This window comes from Moschus berezovskii, chromosome 12 (genome assembly GCF_049115385.1).
Source record: "Moschus berezovskii isolate FMDL1 chromosome 12, NW_MosBer_1.0, whole genome shotgun sequence".
NCBI lineage: Eukaryota > Metazoa > Chordata > Mammalia > Artiodactyla > Moschidae > Moschus > Moschus berezovskii.
In genome coordinates, this window is record NC_142471.1 from 62754155 (window position 1) to 62767354 (window position 13200).

Below are 13200 nucleotides of genomic sequence, written 5' to 3' on the forward strand. Positions count from 1 at the left end.
CAGTCCCTGCCAAAAGCAAGATGCCCCTATGTGAAGGTTGTTCAGAGATCTGACACACCTTAAAAAGAGATGCATAATTTTTAGGGGGCATTTTTACACAGCTGTGGTAATCAAAATTTATCAACCAAGATAAGAGATGATGCCTGCCCTCAGAGACCTTACATTCTAGTTGAGAAGACTAACAGCTTTGAAACCCTGATGAGGAACTAAAGACAGCACGAAAGGGCATTCCTGGACTGCCCTCCACTGTAGGAATATGCCAGCCAAGAGAATGCCAAGCTTCAAGACTCACCTGGGAAAGACCAGGGGACATGCTGACAAATACACCCTCTTCTGACTGTTTAAAATATCCTTGTAGTTCTTACAATATTAACTTCTCTGGAGAGGGTTCACTGGGGAGATTGGATCACACACAGTACTTGCTGGCAGCGTTCAGGAAGCAATGGAACCCATCAACACCCCCTTACCCACACACACCTATAAAAGACTTAGAGGGACTCCAGAATAAACAACCTGGCTTTCAGCTGCTGCTGCTCTGCCACTTAACTAGATGCTCGAGCTGACTTCTGTCAGTTAACGTTGGTAAGACTCAGTCTCCTCATCTATAAAACAGGAATAACAGCCATCAGCCTCAGAGGCTCAGGGTGAGCATTAAATGAGGTCAAACACATCAAGTGATGATCACAGTGCTACAAAGTGTTCAACAAAGTCTAGCTTCTTTCAGGAGGATGAGCATCATCCATAGTATCTGAGGCTCAAAACCACTTTCTCCTCAGCTGGTTTCTCTGAGTAGCAGCTGATGTTCTCTTTTCAACTGCAGGTTGAAAAGCTAATTAAATGAAAGCTAATTAAAATGAAAGTCTCACCCAGTTCTCCTTTCAGGACTTGGCTCACTGCATGCTTTTCCTGTCCCTCCTGAAGTTTTTTCCCAACATCACAAATCTCAACACCTCAGCTTCCCATAAGAAGCAAAGTAGTAGCCTACCTTTTCTCCAAACAGTAAATTCTCATGGAGAGTTATGTTACTGCCTAGGAATCACTTAATTTACATATAAAAATGATCATCTTCCATGTCTTCTGCTATTCACAAGGCTGTTTTCCTTACGAAGTCCCTAAGGTGGAGTTTCCAAGGTGGGCTGGGTAGCATTTGGTACACAGCACTGAATGTATACAGAAAAGTATATGGAAAGAACTCTGGGTTGGCAGTGTGCCTAACCACAAAATGGCCTTGAATGCAGGCAATGGCATCTTTGCTGGTCTCTACCAGGACACAGAATGCAAAATAAATTCTTTGGAAGTTTCCTAATTCAAGATTAATCTGCCTGGATGGGAGGGGAATCTGGGGGAGAATGAATACATGTGTATGTATGTCCACCTGAAACTATGACAGCATTGTCAATTGGCTATACTCCAATGCAAAATAAAAAATTGAAATAAAAAAATTTTTTTTAATGATTAATCTGACTGAGGCATGCAGGACAAACCACAGAAGTGGGGGCACTGGAGCAGGGAGAATATGGGAGCTGACTTCTGTGAGCTGAGGTCAAGCCAAGGGAGGGGACAGTGGCATCAGTGATGTTTATAAGCCAGCCCCCTCCAAAAAAAATTTCCCTCCACCGTGTACACCCTCTCTACCCAGGAAAGTCACTCCCAGAGAACTTGTTTTGCTCATCTGGCTGGGCAAAAAAGCTCCATAGAGGCTTCGGTCACACCAGTCACAGGTAGCAACTTTTACATTCATCGTGTCTTGCTTATCTGCAACAATAACTGCAGAGAATTTGATTTTCTGAGCTTACTCCTTACATCTCATTCTGCCACATTTGCCCACAGCAAATTTTCTTTTTTCTGCTCAATTGCCTTGGAGGCTGACAACATAAAATTATCAAAAAGTAAAAGATGTCAAAAATCCTTTAGAACTCAAACCAGCTTGCTAACCAAATAGGGACACAACAGCAAACACGAAAATAAAAGATGACCGGGGTGCTTAAGAGTTCATTCTCAAACAAACGTCAAAGACAACAGTTCTCAACACAAAGTGACCTTGCCTTCACAACTCACATAACATAATGTATAAATAAGACACTGGAAGAAAAGAATGAGGGATTCAACTACATTCACTGTAGGACTGGGGATAGGGGAATGAGATGATGACACTGAGCTCCTAAGAGAATATTAAATCCCTCACAGTCAACTATCAGCAAAACGTTCTAGGTGTTCAGGCAGTGACTTTAATATTATGAACCTCAGCTTCTGCCACATGCAAAACAGGGATTAAAGTAGCACTAACATCCCTCCTATAAGGATTAATTTCCCTCCTGTGCATTACCCACATAGCATAATGAGAACTCAATAAATGGTCACATTGACATAACTGGTCTATTTCCCATCTGTCTCATTCTCCCAATATTAGGAGAACTGGAGGTGAGTAGAAATATAGTTTAATAAAAGGCTTTAACTAGTCACTATTTTACTATAACAGTTTGTTTACTAGGATTCTGCTTGAAGTGGGGAGGTCAATGCCAAGAAATGAGGCTTTGTGCCTTGAACAGAAAACATAAAACTTGTGGCAGCCCCATCTAGCACCCCACTTTTTCATAAAACTTTGCAGGTTACAGAACATCGTGCCAGCGGTGGCCTTGGCTGCCTACAATCTTTATAAAAGGAGTGGGGTGGGCAGGAATGCAATATGATCTGTATTTAACAAGGTTTCATGTGGCCAAGGAACTCAGAGCATCACAGAATTTCAGGGCTGGAAAGGACCACAATTTTAAAATGTTATGAGTCTTGAAATCCAGATCAACCCATCAAGATGAGAGAATACTACAACCAGTCAGTCACACACGCTCCCTGAAACAAAGAATTTCCACCCCGCCAAGCCCTTCCAATAGGACAAGGGGGAAAGCCAAGCCAGCCATAGGTGTCACAGCTTCTATGCACGTGGTCCCGCTGTGCTCTCTAGAAGCTAAGCTCCCCGAAGTTAGGTATCTGTTACCACGTGAGTCTGTAAGTCATGAGGATATGACAATATTATTCTAAATTCCTTCTTAAAATTTCACTTTGCTCTTCCCTCTGAAAAAGCAGCAGTACAAAATTAACATCTAAAGTTTCATAACATTTATAGTAAGTCCAAATGTCTCAAACTAAAGTAAAAAAAATCTTATATACAAGGTTGGGAAATAAATAGCTTTCTCTTCGCAAAAAAAAAAAAAAAAAAAAATCATTAAGGCAAATCTGCCATCAAATGCCCTTTGGTGTTTCTGAACCCATTATTTCATTCAATAAAAGTTCACTAATGCGAGGCACTGAATAGTGTGGTTCTTCTATTTTAAATTTACAGTAAGTCTTACATGTCTGGAAATCAATCCCTCAAAATTCTAAACAGAGGGCATTTTAAGAAGACTGCAGAGATGTGGGAAAGGATAAAGGCCCCATGCAGAAATCGCTCCCACCCTTTAAATATGCAACAAAAGTCTTTCATAAATATGTAACTTTAGAACTCTTGGGTTGGTTTCCACAAATACCAAAGCTCCCTTTTAGAGGACTGAGAATATAAGACATTGGTGAATATAATTAAACTTCTGAAGGGATTCTAGTTTAAGAAGCATATAATTATAGACTCTTCTTATCTAATAATAAAAGTGCAAAGATAAATAAGTTTTCTCTTATGTAAAAATGTAAAGCCTAGCTAAATACACTAGATTACAAAAGGGGAAAAAAACTAAAAGATGAGCTAAAACTCCTGAAACAAAAATGAAAAATTACTTGAACTCTCAGCATGGTATGAAGCATTTCTAATTCCCATCTGCTAACATCACAGCTCAAAAAATTAGCCGGCAAATTTAAATGCAGAGAAGCCTGGTGCAATGACACCTTGGGAAGCACAAAATCTAGGACAATGACACAAAGTTCGCTGACAAGCCTTTGCTAAATTGTCAAGTCCAACCAGCTGAACAGGGACAGAAAATCCCAGTTATATATACATGGAATTGAAAATACTCACACTCCTATTTCATTGCCGGTAACACCGAAGTCCAAAGAGAAAGGAGGGAGGAACAGGAGGGTTCAGGAATGTGCCCGAGACGCTGACCAGAGGAGAACTGGCTGGGAAGGTCCTTTCTTGGGAGTCTCCCAGCAATCGGCATTTACTCACTTAACATGGACAAGTAAGTGCCTGAGCCCTTCCAATGAAATGCCAGGCGGGGAAACCCTTCTCTGGCCACTCAGCTCAGCTCCCTCATTAAATTCAGAGTGAAACCAGCTGCCGGGAAAGGCAAAGGGTGACCCCGTCAAGGCTCTGGAAATTCCTAGCCAAGAGTAGATTTGAGTGCCTGGATCAGTGCTAGAAGGGAGATTTCAGGCCGGCTTACGGAAGATAAGGAAACCATCCTCAGAGTACTGCTCTGCTCCTGGCTGGAAATAAAGTGTGGTTCTTTGTAGAGCGTGTTGGGTCCACATGCCAGTCTGCTCGGCCTCACGGTCATCAGGGAAGAAGAACAGATAGAGGAAGAGGGGCAGGGAGAACCAAAGATGAATAAAATGAGGCAGAGGAACACTCAAGCCCAGGCAATATTTCAACAGGGGAAAAAAAGATCATTTCTCTACACGAATTACTTACATTATATAGACAGAAATACACACAGAATTCTTCACTAAACAGAAGGGCTTGTTTACTATTTGTTTTTGTGTTTTTTTTTTAATCCTTGCAGCCTTTTTTTTTTTTAAATATTCTAAGATTGAATGTTGGATGTTTAGTCACTAAGTCATGTCCAACTCTTTGCAACCCCATGGACTATAGCCCACCTGGCTCCTTCTCTAGGCAAGAACACCAGAGTGGGTTGCCATTTCTTTCTCTGGAAGCTTCCCTGACCCAGGGATTGCTGAGTCTCCTGCATTGCAGGAAAGTTCTTTACCGCTGACTTTTTAAATTTTACTTATTTAATTGGAGGATAATTACAATACTGTGATGTCCTCTGCCATAGATCAACATGAATAGGCCATAGGCATGCATGTGTCCCCTCCCTCTTGAACCCCCCACCCCTCCTTGCTTCCCCACCCCATCCCTCCAGGTTGTCACAGAGCACTGGCTTTAGGTTCCCTGCATCATACATCAAACTCCCACTGGCTATCTGTTTTACATACGATAATTTGTATGTTTCAGTGCTGTTCTCTCAAATCATCCCAGCCTCTTCTTTTCCCACTGTTTCCAAAAGTCTGACTTTCTTTTTAATTGAAGGACAGTTGATTTACAATGTTGTGTTAGTTTCAGGTGAACAGCAAAGTGATTCAGTTTTATATATATATATATCTTTTTCAGATTATTTTCAATTATAGGTTATTACAAGATATTGTCAACAAAAATACATCTAGTCAAGGCTATGGTTTTTCCAGTGGTCATGTATGGATGTGAAGGTTGGACTATAAAGAAAGCTGAGCGCCAAAGAATTGATGCTTTTGAACTGTGGTGTTGGAGAAGACTCTTGAGAGTCCCTTGGAGTGCAAGGAGATCCAACCAGTCCCTTCTAAGGAAGATCAGTCCTGGGTGTTCATTGGAAGGACTGATGCTATAGCTGAAACTCCAATACTTTGGCCACCTCATGCAAAGAGTTGACTCACTGGAAAAGAGTCTGATGCTAGGAGGGATTGGGGGCAGGAGGAGACGGGGACGACAGAGAATGAGATGGCTGGATGGCATCACCACTCAACAGACATGACTTTGGGTGGACTCCGGGAGTTGGTGATGGACAGGGAGGCCTGGCGTGCTGAGGTTCATGGGGTCGCAAAGAGTCGGACACGACTGAGCGACTGAACTGAACAAGATATTGAACACAGTTCCCTGTGCTCTACAGTAAACCCTGAGGTTTACTGAAAGGAAAGAAGGATTGAGGGCTGTTTTATGTATAGTAGTTTGTATCCGTTAATCTCACACTCCTAATTTATCCTCCTCCTCCCTTTCCCCTTTGGTTTCTGTAAGTTTATTTTCTATGTCTTTGGGTCTGTTTCTGTTCTGTAAATAGATCCATTTGTATAATTTTTTTTTAGAGTCCACATATTAAGTGATATCATATTTGTCTTTCTAAACAGAGATTAAGTTTTATTTAAATCTTTATTTCATTTGTTTTGCCTATCTTTGAAATCTATACAAATGACAGTAAGAAATTATATTCAAACATAGATATGTGAAATCATTTTGAAGTCAAAGAAACTTTAAGATAATCTACGTGATAGCTTCTCTTATGTCTTGATCTTTTTTTTTTCCACTTAAAATAAAGATAGATCTGTAACCGAGTATGGCAAGACAAAAACTGACATCTTTTGGCTTTCATCTCATTACTTTAAAAGCCAAAAATGCTGTTTGTGTAACTATGTGGTTGGAAGACCCTAATAGAACGATCGTTGCCTTTTTTGTGGAGAACTGTCTACTCTCCTCTATCCCCAAATTAAATAAATTACTGGTCTTAGCTTTTGATATGAGGTAGCAATTTCCTCCAAATTCAGTAATTTCCTCCAAAGATACTTTTATAAATTCACAAGTGACTTAAAAACCAACAATTTTCTTAAATGTAAGTTTTCTTCTTATGGTTATCGAGAAAGAATTTTGAAGTCCAACTTGCATTGCGATTCCCAGTCAACTCAATGAACTGGAGAATTCAGAAAAAAGTAGGAGGCATTTAAAAATTGTTTCTCATACGTGCCTTTCCACCAAATTTTTAATTTGTATTTTAATTTTCATTATAAATTTTAATTATCTAGATTTAAAACCATTTTCAGTTCTGGTAACTAAAATAATCTTTGCAAAATCTTCCAGAGGGTCTCAATACTGCCGTAGGTTGATAAACAGGGGAGGTACCTGTTTAAAATGCAGACTGCAGGTTCTGCTCTCAGATATGTTGACTGAGAAGTTCCAAGAAGGCCCCAGGATCTGCATTTCTGACATACAGTTTCAGGCCATCCTTTGAGAAACACTGGTCAATGTGCCCAGTTGAAGCTCCAATACTCTGGCCACCTGATGTGAAGTGCTGACCCACTGGAAAAGACCCTGATGCTGGGAAAGATTGAGGGCAGGAGCAGAAGGGGGCAGCAGAGGATGAGATGGCTGGATGGCATCACCAACTCAGTGGACATGAGTTTGAGCAAGCTCCGGGAGATGGTGAAGGACAGGGAGGCCTGGTGTGCTGCAGTCCATGGGGTCGCAAAGAGTCGGACACGAACAACTGGGCACCAAGTACGAGGTGCCCACAGGCCTTGCACAGAGCTGACCACAAAGCCGAAAACCACCCTGCACGTGCTGCCTCACTTTAAACATAATTTATAATTTGTACTGATTGTGTCAGAACTTCACTTAAGCAGGGTGACAGTTTTTTCTCTTTTCCCTGAAAAATGTTCACAGTGAAAAAAACGATGTGTAAATGTAATTCCACTTGCAGGGCCTGCCAGGCATGACTGCTCCCATCTGCACACGGTCTGGCACAGGGTTTCCAAATGAGGAAGTAGCTCAGAGTACACAAGTCTATTAGCTTAAATATTCCTAAACTGGCTGTCTGAGAAAGCAAAGAATTCAACTGTACCCAAAAGGTAGGATGATTTCATACTATAACCCATAAAATGACTCTAACCTAGAAAAAGATGTATTTGGACACATCCAGCGACACATCTAAAGAGCAAATGTTTATTTTTTAATTAGACAGGCTTTGATTTCTAATAGTCCATTAATAATTTATTCTATCATGCTATTGTTAAGGGACAGTTCTCCCCTTATATCAGACTCAAACTCCCAACTTCTAACATGTTTCCACTAAATACAGTCTTATTAATTATACAGCAACAGGAAAGTTTCTTACAGAAAGCAATTAAAACCTCCAAAAATCAAAAGTGGTTGTTTGAGTACTAAGCTTTTTAAGAAGAATTCCCTTTTCATCTCATTTCAAGAGTAATTTTTTTTAGATTTATCAAGTTCATTTTTTAAAACATGAAAGAAATGTAAGCACAGAACTAAACATCTGAACATTAAAGATCCAAAATGTCAGCAATCAGCACAACCTCTTAATCTGTAGGATCAAACTGCCACAAATATCACTCATACCCCGGTGAACTTGTTTCTGATCCAGGTAACTGCTAAGTGTTCAGGACTGTACCTCTGTAACACATAAACTTTAATTTGGGGGTAAGAGGGATTCCCTGGCGGTCCAGTGGTTAGGACTCTGCCCTCTCACTGACAAGGGCCCAGGTTCAGTCTCTGGTCAGAGAACCAAAATCATGTAAGCTATGAAGCTTGGCCAAAAAAAAAGTAAAATTAAAAAAAAAAAAAAGTAAAATTTGGGGATGGGGAGCATATACTCAAGCTCTGCTTCACATTTCTTCTTAGCCCAGTCTGATCTTTTTCCTTAGTAATAAATTAAACACAACTAATGTTATCACCAAGAGGCCCCTCTTAAGCATGGGCTCTATGCTTCGCATGTTACATACAATGTCTCATTTAACCCACTAACCTTATGATATATGGACTGCTGCTGTCAATTACGAAAGCAGGCAAAGGCTCAGTGTCTTCTCTGGGGTCACACAACCAGAATGTGGTGGAGTTGTGACAGAAAACCCCACCTAACCTTAAATTCCGGGCTCTTTTCTACGACCTCACTCTATAAAGGTGTGTCTTCCACTGCACTAACGTTTCCCTGTCTACACTGCCCTGCTCATTTTAAGAACACCTTCCGAGTACACTCATTTTTGTAGTAATGATTTGAATCTGCTCAACAGCATTCTGCACAATCACCCTGCCTTTCCGAAGTGTCTGCTTTGTCCCCACACTGTGCTCAGTCTAGCTGCAGACATGAACAGGCGCTGCCCTCGAGGGACTTGCATTCCAAGCCATGGAGGCAGATTAAAAGCAGGACAGGGTTTGGGTTGTTTTTTTTTTTAAAGCCATGTGATGCTTGGCCCTGGTCCACTGCTGGCTGCTGAGAGTGTGACAGTGAACAGAAGCCTGGACTGAGGCCTGTGAGCAGAGACAAGGGACCCCTTTGGTCCACGACATGAACTCAGAGTTAATTAAGGACTCTTCATGGTGTTCACTCTGAGCCTTTCTCAGCACGTATTCCAAAACTAGAATTGTTTGTCTCTGCAAATTCCTAGCCACAAGCAGACTGAGTGCCTAGATCAGTGCTATAAGGGAGATACTAAAAGGGAAACATTAAATTAAAATCAAGTTTGTGGACATTTGAAAAGAAATTTTTAAATCTGTTCATAGTTACGATGCTGGCATCACCATCAAATCCCAAGTCCTGCTGTTCACTCCCTTGACTCTTGTCAACTCAAGTGGCAAAGATATTGCAAGTTCCAGTAAACATATGGCTCATTCTCATGATGGCAGGAGTGCTGGAGGGGAACTGGAAGGAGTGTCTGTGGCCAAGCTTAGGCTACAGCCTTCACAGGGGCAGTATTCCCCACAGTCCAGCAAGGCAGTTACCAGTTATCAAGGGAAGAGAACCCTAAGGTAATAGGTCAGTGTAGGTAGCCCGTGGTCATGAACGTCCCCATTTCGCTCCACCACTGCTGCTGCTGCTGCTGCTAAGTCGCTTCAGTCGTGTCCGACTCTGTGCGACCCCATAGACGGCAGCCCACCGTCCCTGGGATTCTCCAGGCAAGAACACTGGAGTGGGTTGCCATTTCCTTCTCCAGTGTGTGAAAGTGAAAAGTGAAAGTGAAGTTGCTCAGTTGTGTCCGACCCTTAGCGACCCCACGGACTGCAGCCTACCAGGCTCCTCCATTCATGGGATTTTCTAGGCAAGAGTACTGGAGTGGCTTGCCATTGCCTTCTCCGTCGCTCCACCACTAACTCTTGGCAATTCCATGCTTTTCTTTAATGAGAAGCCTGTTGCCTCTCTACCCATGTCCCTGCCTTCCCTCAGAGGCACTGATTAAGAATGCAGCCTCAATTTGCAGCAACATGGATGGACCTAAAGATGATCACAGAAAGACAAAGACATCACTTATATGTGGAATCTAAAATATGACACAAGTGAACTTATCTACGAAACAGAAACAGACTCACAGACATTGTGAACAGACTTGTGGTTGCCAAGGGAGGAGGGAACTTGAGGTAGGATGGACTGGGAGTCTGGATTAGCAGATGCAAACTATTATATGGAGAATGAACAAGAAGGTCCTACTGTGTAACTGAATCACTTTGCTATACAGCAGAAATTAACACACTGCAAATCAACTATACATCAGTGAAACAAATCTTTTTAAAAAGAATATAGGCTTAATGACAATTATCATTTCCACTTAGTGGATGTGCAACCGTGAACAAGTCATCCGGGTTCCTCATCTCAAAATGGGGTAATCGCAAGTGGCTACCACAAGACTTGATTGGGACAATACAGGTGAAGCACTTGTCACAAAGCCAGGCATAGTGCACGTGCTTGATAAATGACCCCTGTCCCTCGGGATACAAGGTACCCACAGTCTTGTCCACTCTTTGTCCCACTCATGTGACAGCTCCTATATCGTTTATTCTTCTGTAAACCAGAGATGACTCTCTGAAGGGGGAGAGGTAAGAATTATACACATTCTGGCGTTTTCTCTGCTCTTTGCAGGGATCTATTCTTGTAGGATGGTCAACAGATGTTTTGAGTTTTTGCTTTATCTAACAAGGAAGAACCTTTTAAAACTCTCAGCAGACTCACTTACACTTATTTGGATTTCTCTCAGTACCTTACACTGTGGAAAGCATTCGGGTTTGTTTTGATATGAAGGACCTTAGAATCTTTAGAAATAATCTTTACCGTATTAGATGAGAAAACAGTTTAGGTGGGGAAGGAGAAGGCTGCCCATGATGTCAGAGTGAGTTTGTGACAAAGACAGGAATGAAACTAGGGCTTGTAACTCCCATTTCAGCACTGCTTCCCCGCAAAAGATACTGCCCCAAGTCAAAACACACCTAACCGGCTTTACCTTTCTACAGACCAAATGGTAAAGTCAGTGTCATGCTAATGTCATGTTTCAAGAGAAGCAAAGTTCTGGGAATTCCCTGGTGGTCCAGGCGCTTTCACTGCCAGGGCCCGGGTTCAATCCCTGGTGGGGGAATTAAGACCCTGCATGCTGCGTGTGGTACAGCCAAAAAAAAATGCAAGTGATACTAAGAAATATATCCTCACTATGAAAAATTCTTCATGATACTAACTTTCTATATACAAAGAAGTAACAGAATGCTCTAGATAGTGAAATACACTGATTGCTAAGATTTGCAATGTTCTGTTTCCCCGCAAAACTCACATGTTGAAAACCTCACATCCAAGGTGATGATATTAGGAGGTGGCACCTTTGGAAAGTGTTTAGGTTCAGGGCAGAGCCTTAATGAATGGGATTAATGCCCTTATAAAAGAGGCCCCAGAGAGCTCCCAGCGCTTCTGCCATGTGAAGCAATAACAAGAAACCTGCAACCCAGAAGAGGTGGGGGCCCTCTTCCAGGTGGAAGACCTCGCTGGAACCTTGACCTTGAACTTCCTAGTCTCCAGAACTGTGAGAACTAAGTGTCTGCTGTTTATAAGTCACCCAGCCTGTGGCATTTTGTTACAGCTGCCTAAGAAGATGAAGAAGTCCAACTTTTGAAGAATAAGAAATATTATGAAATGAAATACTCTGGCATCCTCAGTACGGTTTCTCTTTCTATGGGCCAGAAGGTATCTAGAGAGCATTACTTTAGGCGATGATAACAATCCTGGCTTGTGTCACATGTCCCAGACTCATAGGACAGCACAGTCCCCAATCTTCTCTTTGTACCAACACGCAATGTAACGTTCCACCCAAATTCCAGTTTTTAGTAACTAAAAAACATCAGTTAAGCATTTTAATTAAAAATAAACATAAGATGCAAACAACGGGGAACCCATAAAGAGAAGGCTCACAAGCTCACTCCCAGCGGCATCCACCCATGAACTTAGAACCAAGCCTGTCGACAGCTGTAGTTGCGACACATTATCTGTCAAAGCCCTTCAGTACAGCCAAGGTGACAGCAGACCCAGCTCGAGCAGCAATGTAGATTCCACAACCAGAATCCTTAATTACCTATTTCCATGAGAAAGAAGCAAATGACACGGAGCGTATCACAGATTTCTTAAAAAAAAAAAATTGTTTCCAGATATTTTTTTGAAGTCAGAAAACACTGAACTCCAACTCCTACACCTTATAATGTTACCAGACTGAACCATTTTGACGGCTCTTTTAATTCAAAAATAGTCAAGTATTGGATTATCACACTGATCAAACACGTGGCATTATAAGGGAATCCAAGATCTCAGGATCTCAGTCATCAAGAAATAATCTTCCTGAAACCCTCAAGCATGGTTTCAGGAAGATTATTTCATACTAACTTTCTTCAGTGAGTTCTGGGGTGGAAAAAGTGGGAAGATCTGGGGCTAACAGTCACATAAGTTACCAACAACTCCATTGACTAGAACTCGGAATTTCCTAAGCATTCCTATTAAAGTTTTACTGAGGAATAATTTATGAGAAGTCTGTGGCATGTTGTGAAAAAAAATACATCTGACATTTAAGACCATTTTAAAACATCTCTCTTGTAAGAGGAGCTGGAGGTGTGGCAGGTTTCAGTCTCGCTCATGCCTGGGGGAGAGCTGAAGATTTTACCAGTTCTGGGCAGGAGCCTGGCACTGCTTCAAAGCTCCGAGGCCTGGACAGGCTCTCTATACAACCTGAGATGCTGTTGGGCAAACAGCATCTCCATTCCTATCTGGGGCCTCAGCACTGTTTGCCCTTCAAGGTTCCCTGCTGCCTAAGGAAACATGCAAAATATTTCCGTGAAGGACTGCTGTGTGGAAGCAACAGGAAATAAAGGTTTACTCCAGTGACTCCCTGCTAATGCAGGGGCAGAGGTCGTATCTGAGAATCACAGTTTTCCAACTGACTTGTTATTTTTACCAGATGTGTTGTGCACACTATTTGAGAGGTGGTTTTGTTTTCTGGAATAAAGGGGACTCGATCATAAGCTATATTCTGGTTAAGCATTAAAAAACAGCCCAAATTCAAAGTGACAGGGAAGAAAGGAACCTCCTCAGAGACATGACTTTTAAATTTTCTTAGGGCGTAAGAGACATGAGACATTCGTGTACTCTGAAACTTCCTGAAGGAAGTAAAATGTCAGTTCTTAGAAAAGTCAACCTTTACCATCTTCTAACAAAGGTATTA

General features: G+C 41.7%; 1 protein-coding gene across 47 annotated transcripts in view; it reads right to left on the reverse strand.

Annotated features, from left to right (window-relative positions):
* The window catches only part of SORBS1 (sorbin and SH3 domain containing 1), a 231392-nt gene that overhangs the window by 131203 nt on the left and 86989 nt on the right, over positions 1–13200 (reverse strand). The window contains exon 1 of one of the 47 annotated variants that reach the window (XM_055425032.2): positions 4001–4706. The exons of 45 other annotated variants lie outside the window; for them this stretch is intronic. The gene's annotated coding sequence lies outside the window, so the exon portion shown is untranslated. Of the gene's footprint in view, positions 1–4000; positions 4707–13200 lie in introns of those variants that run through there. One more of the 47 variants, XM_055425035.2, reaches the window with a different exon arrangement.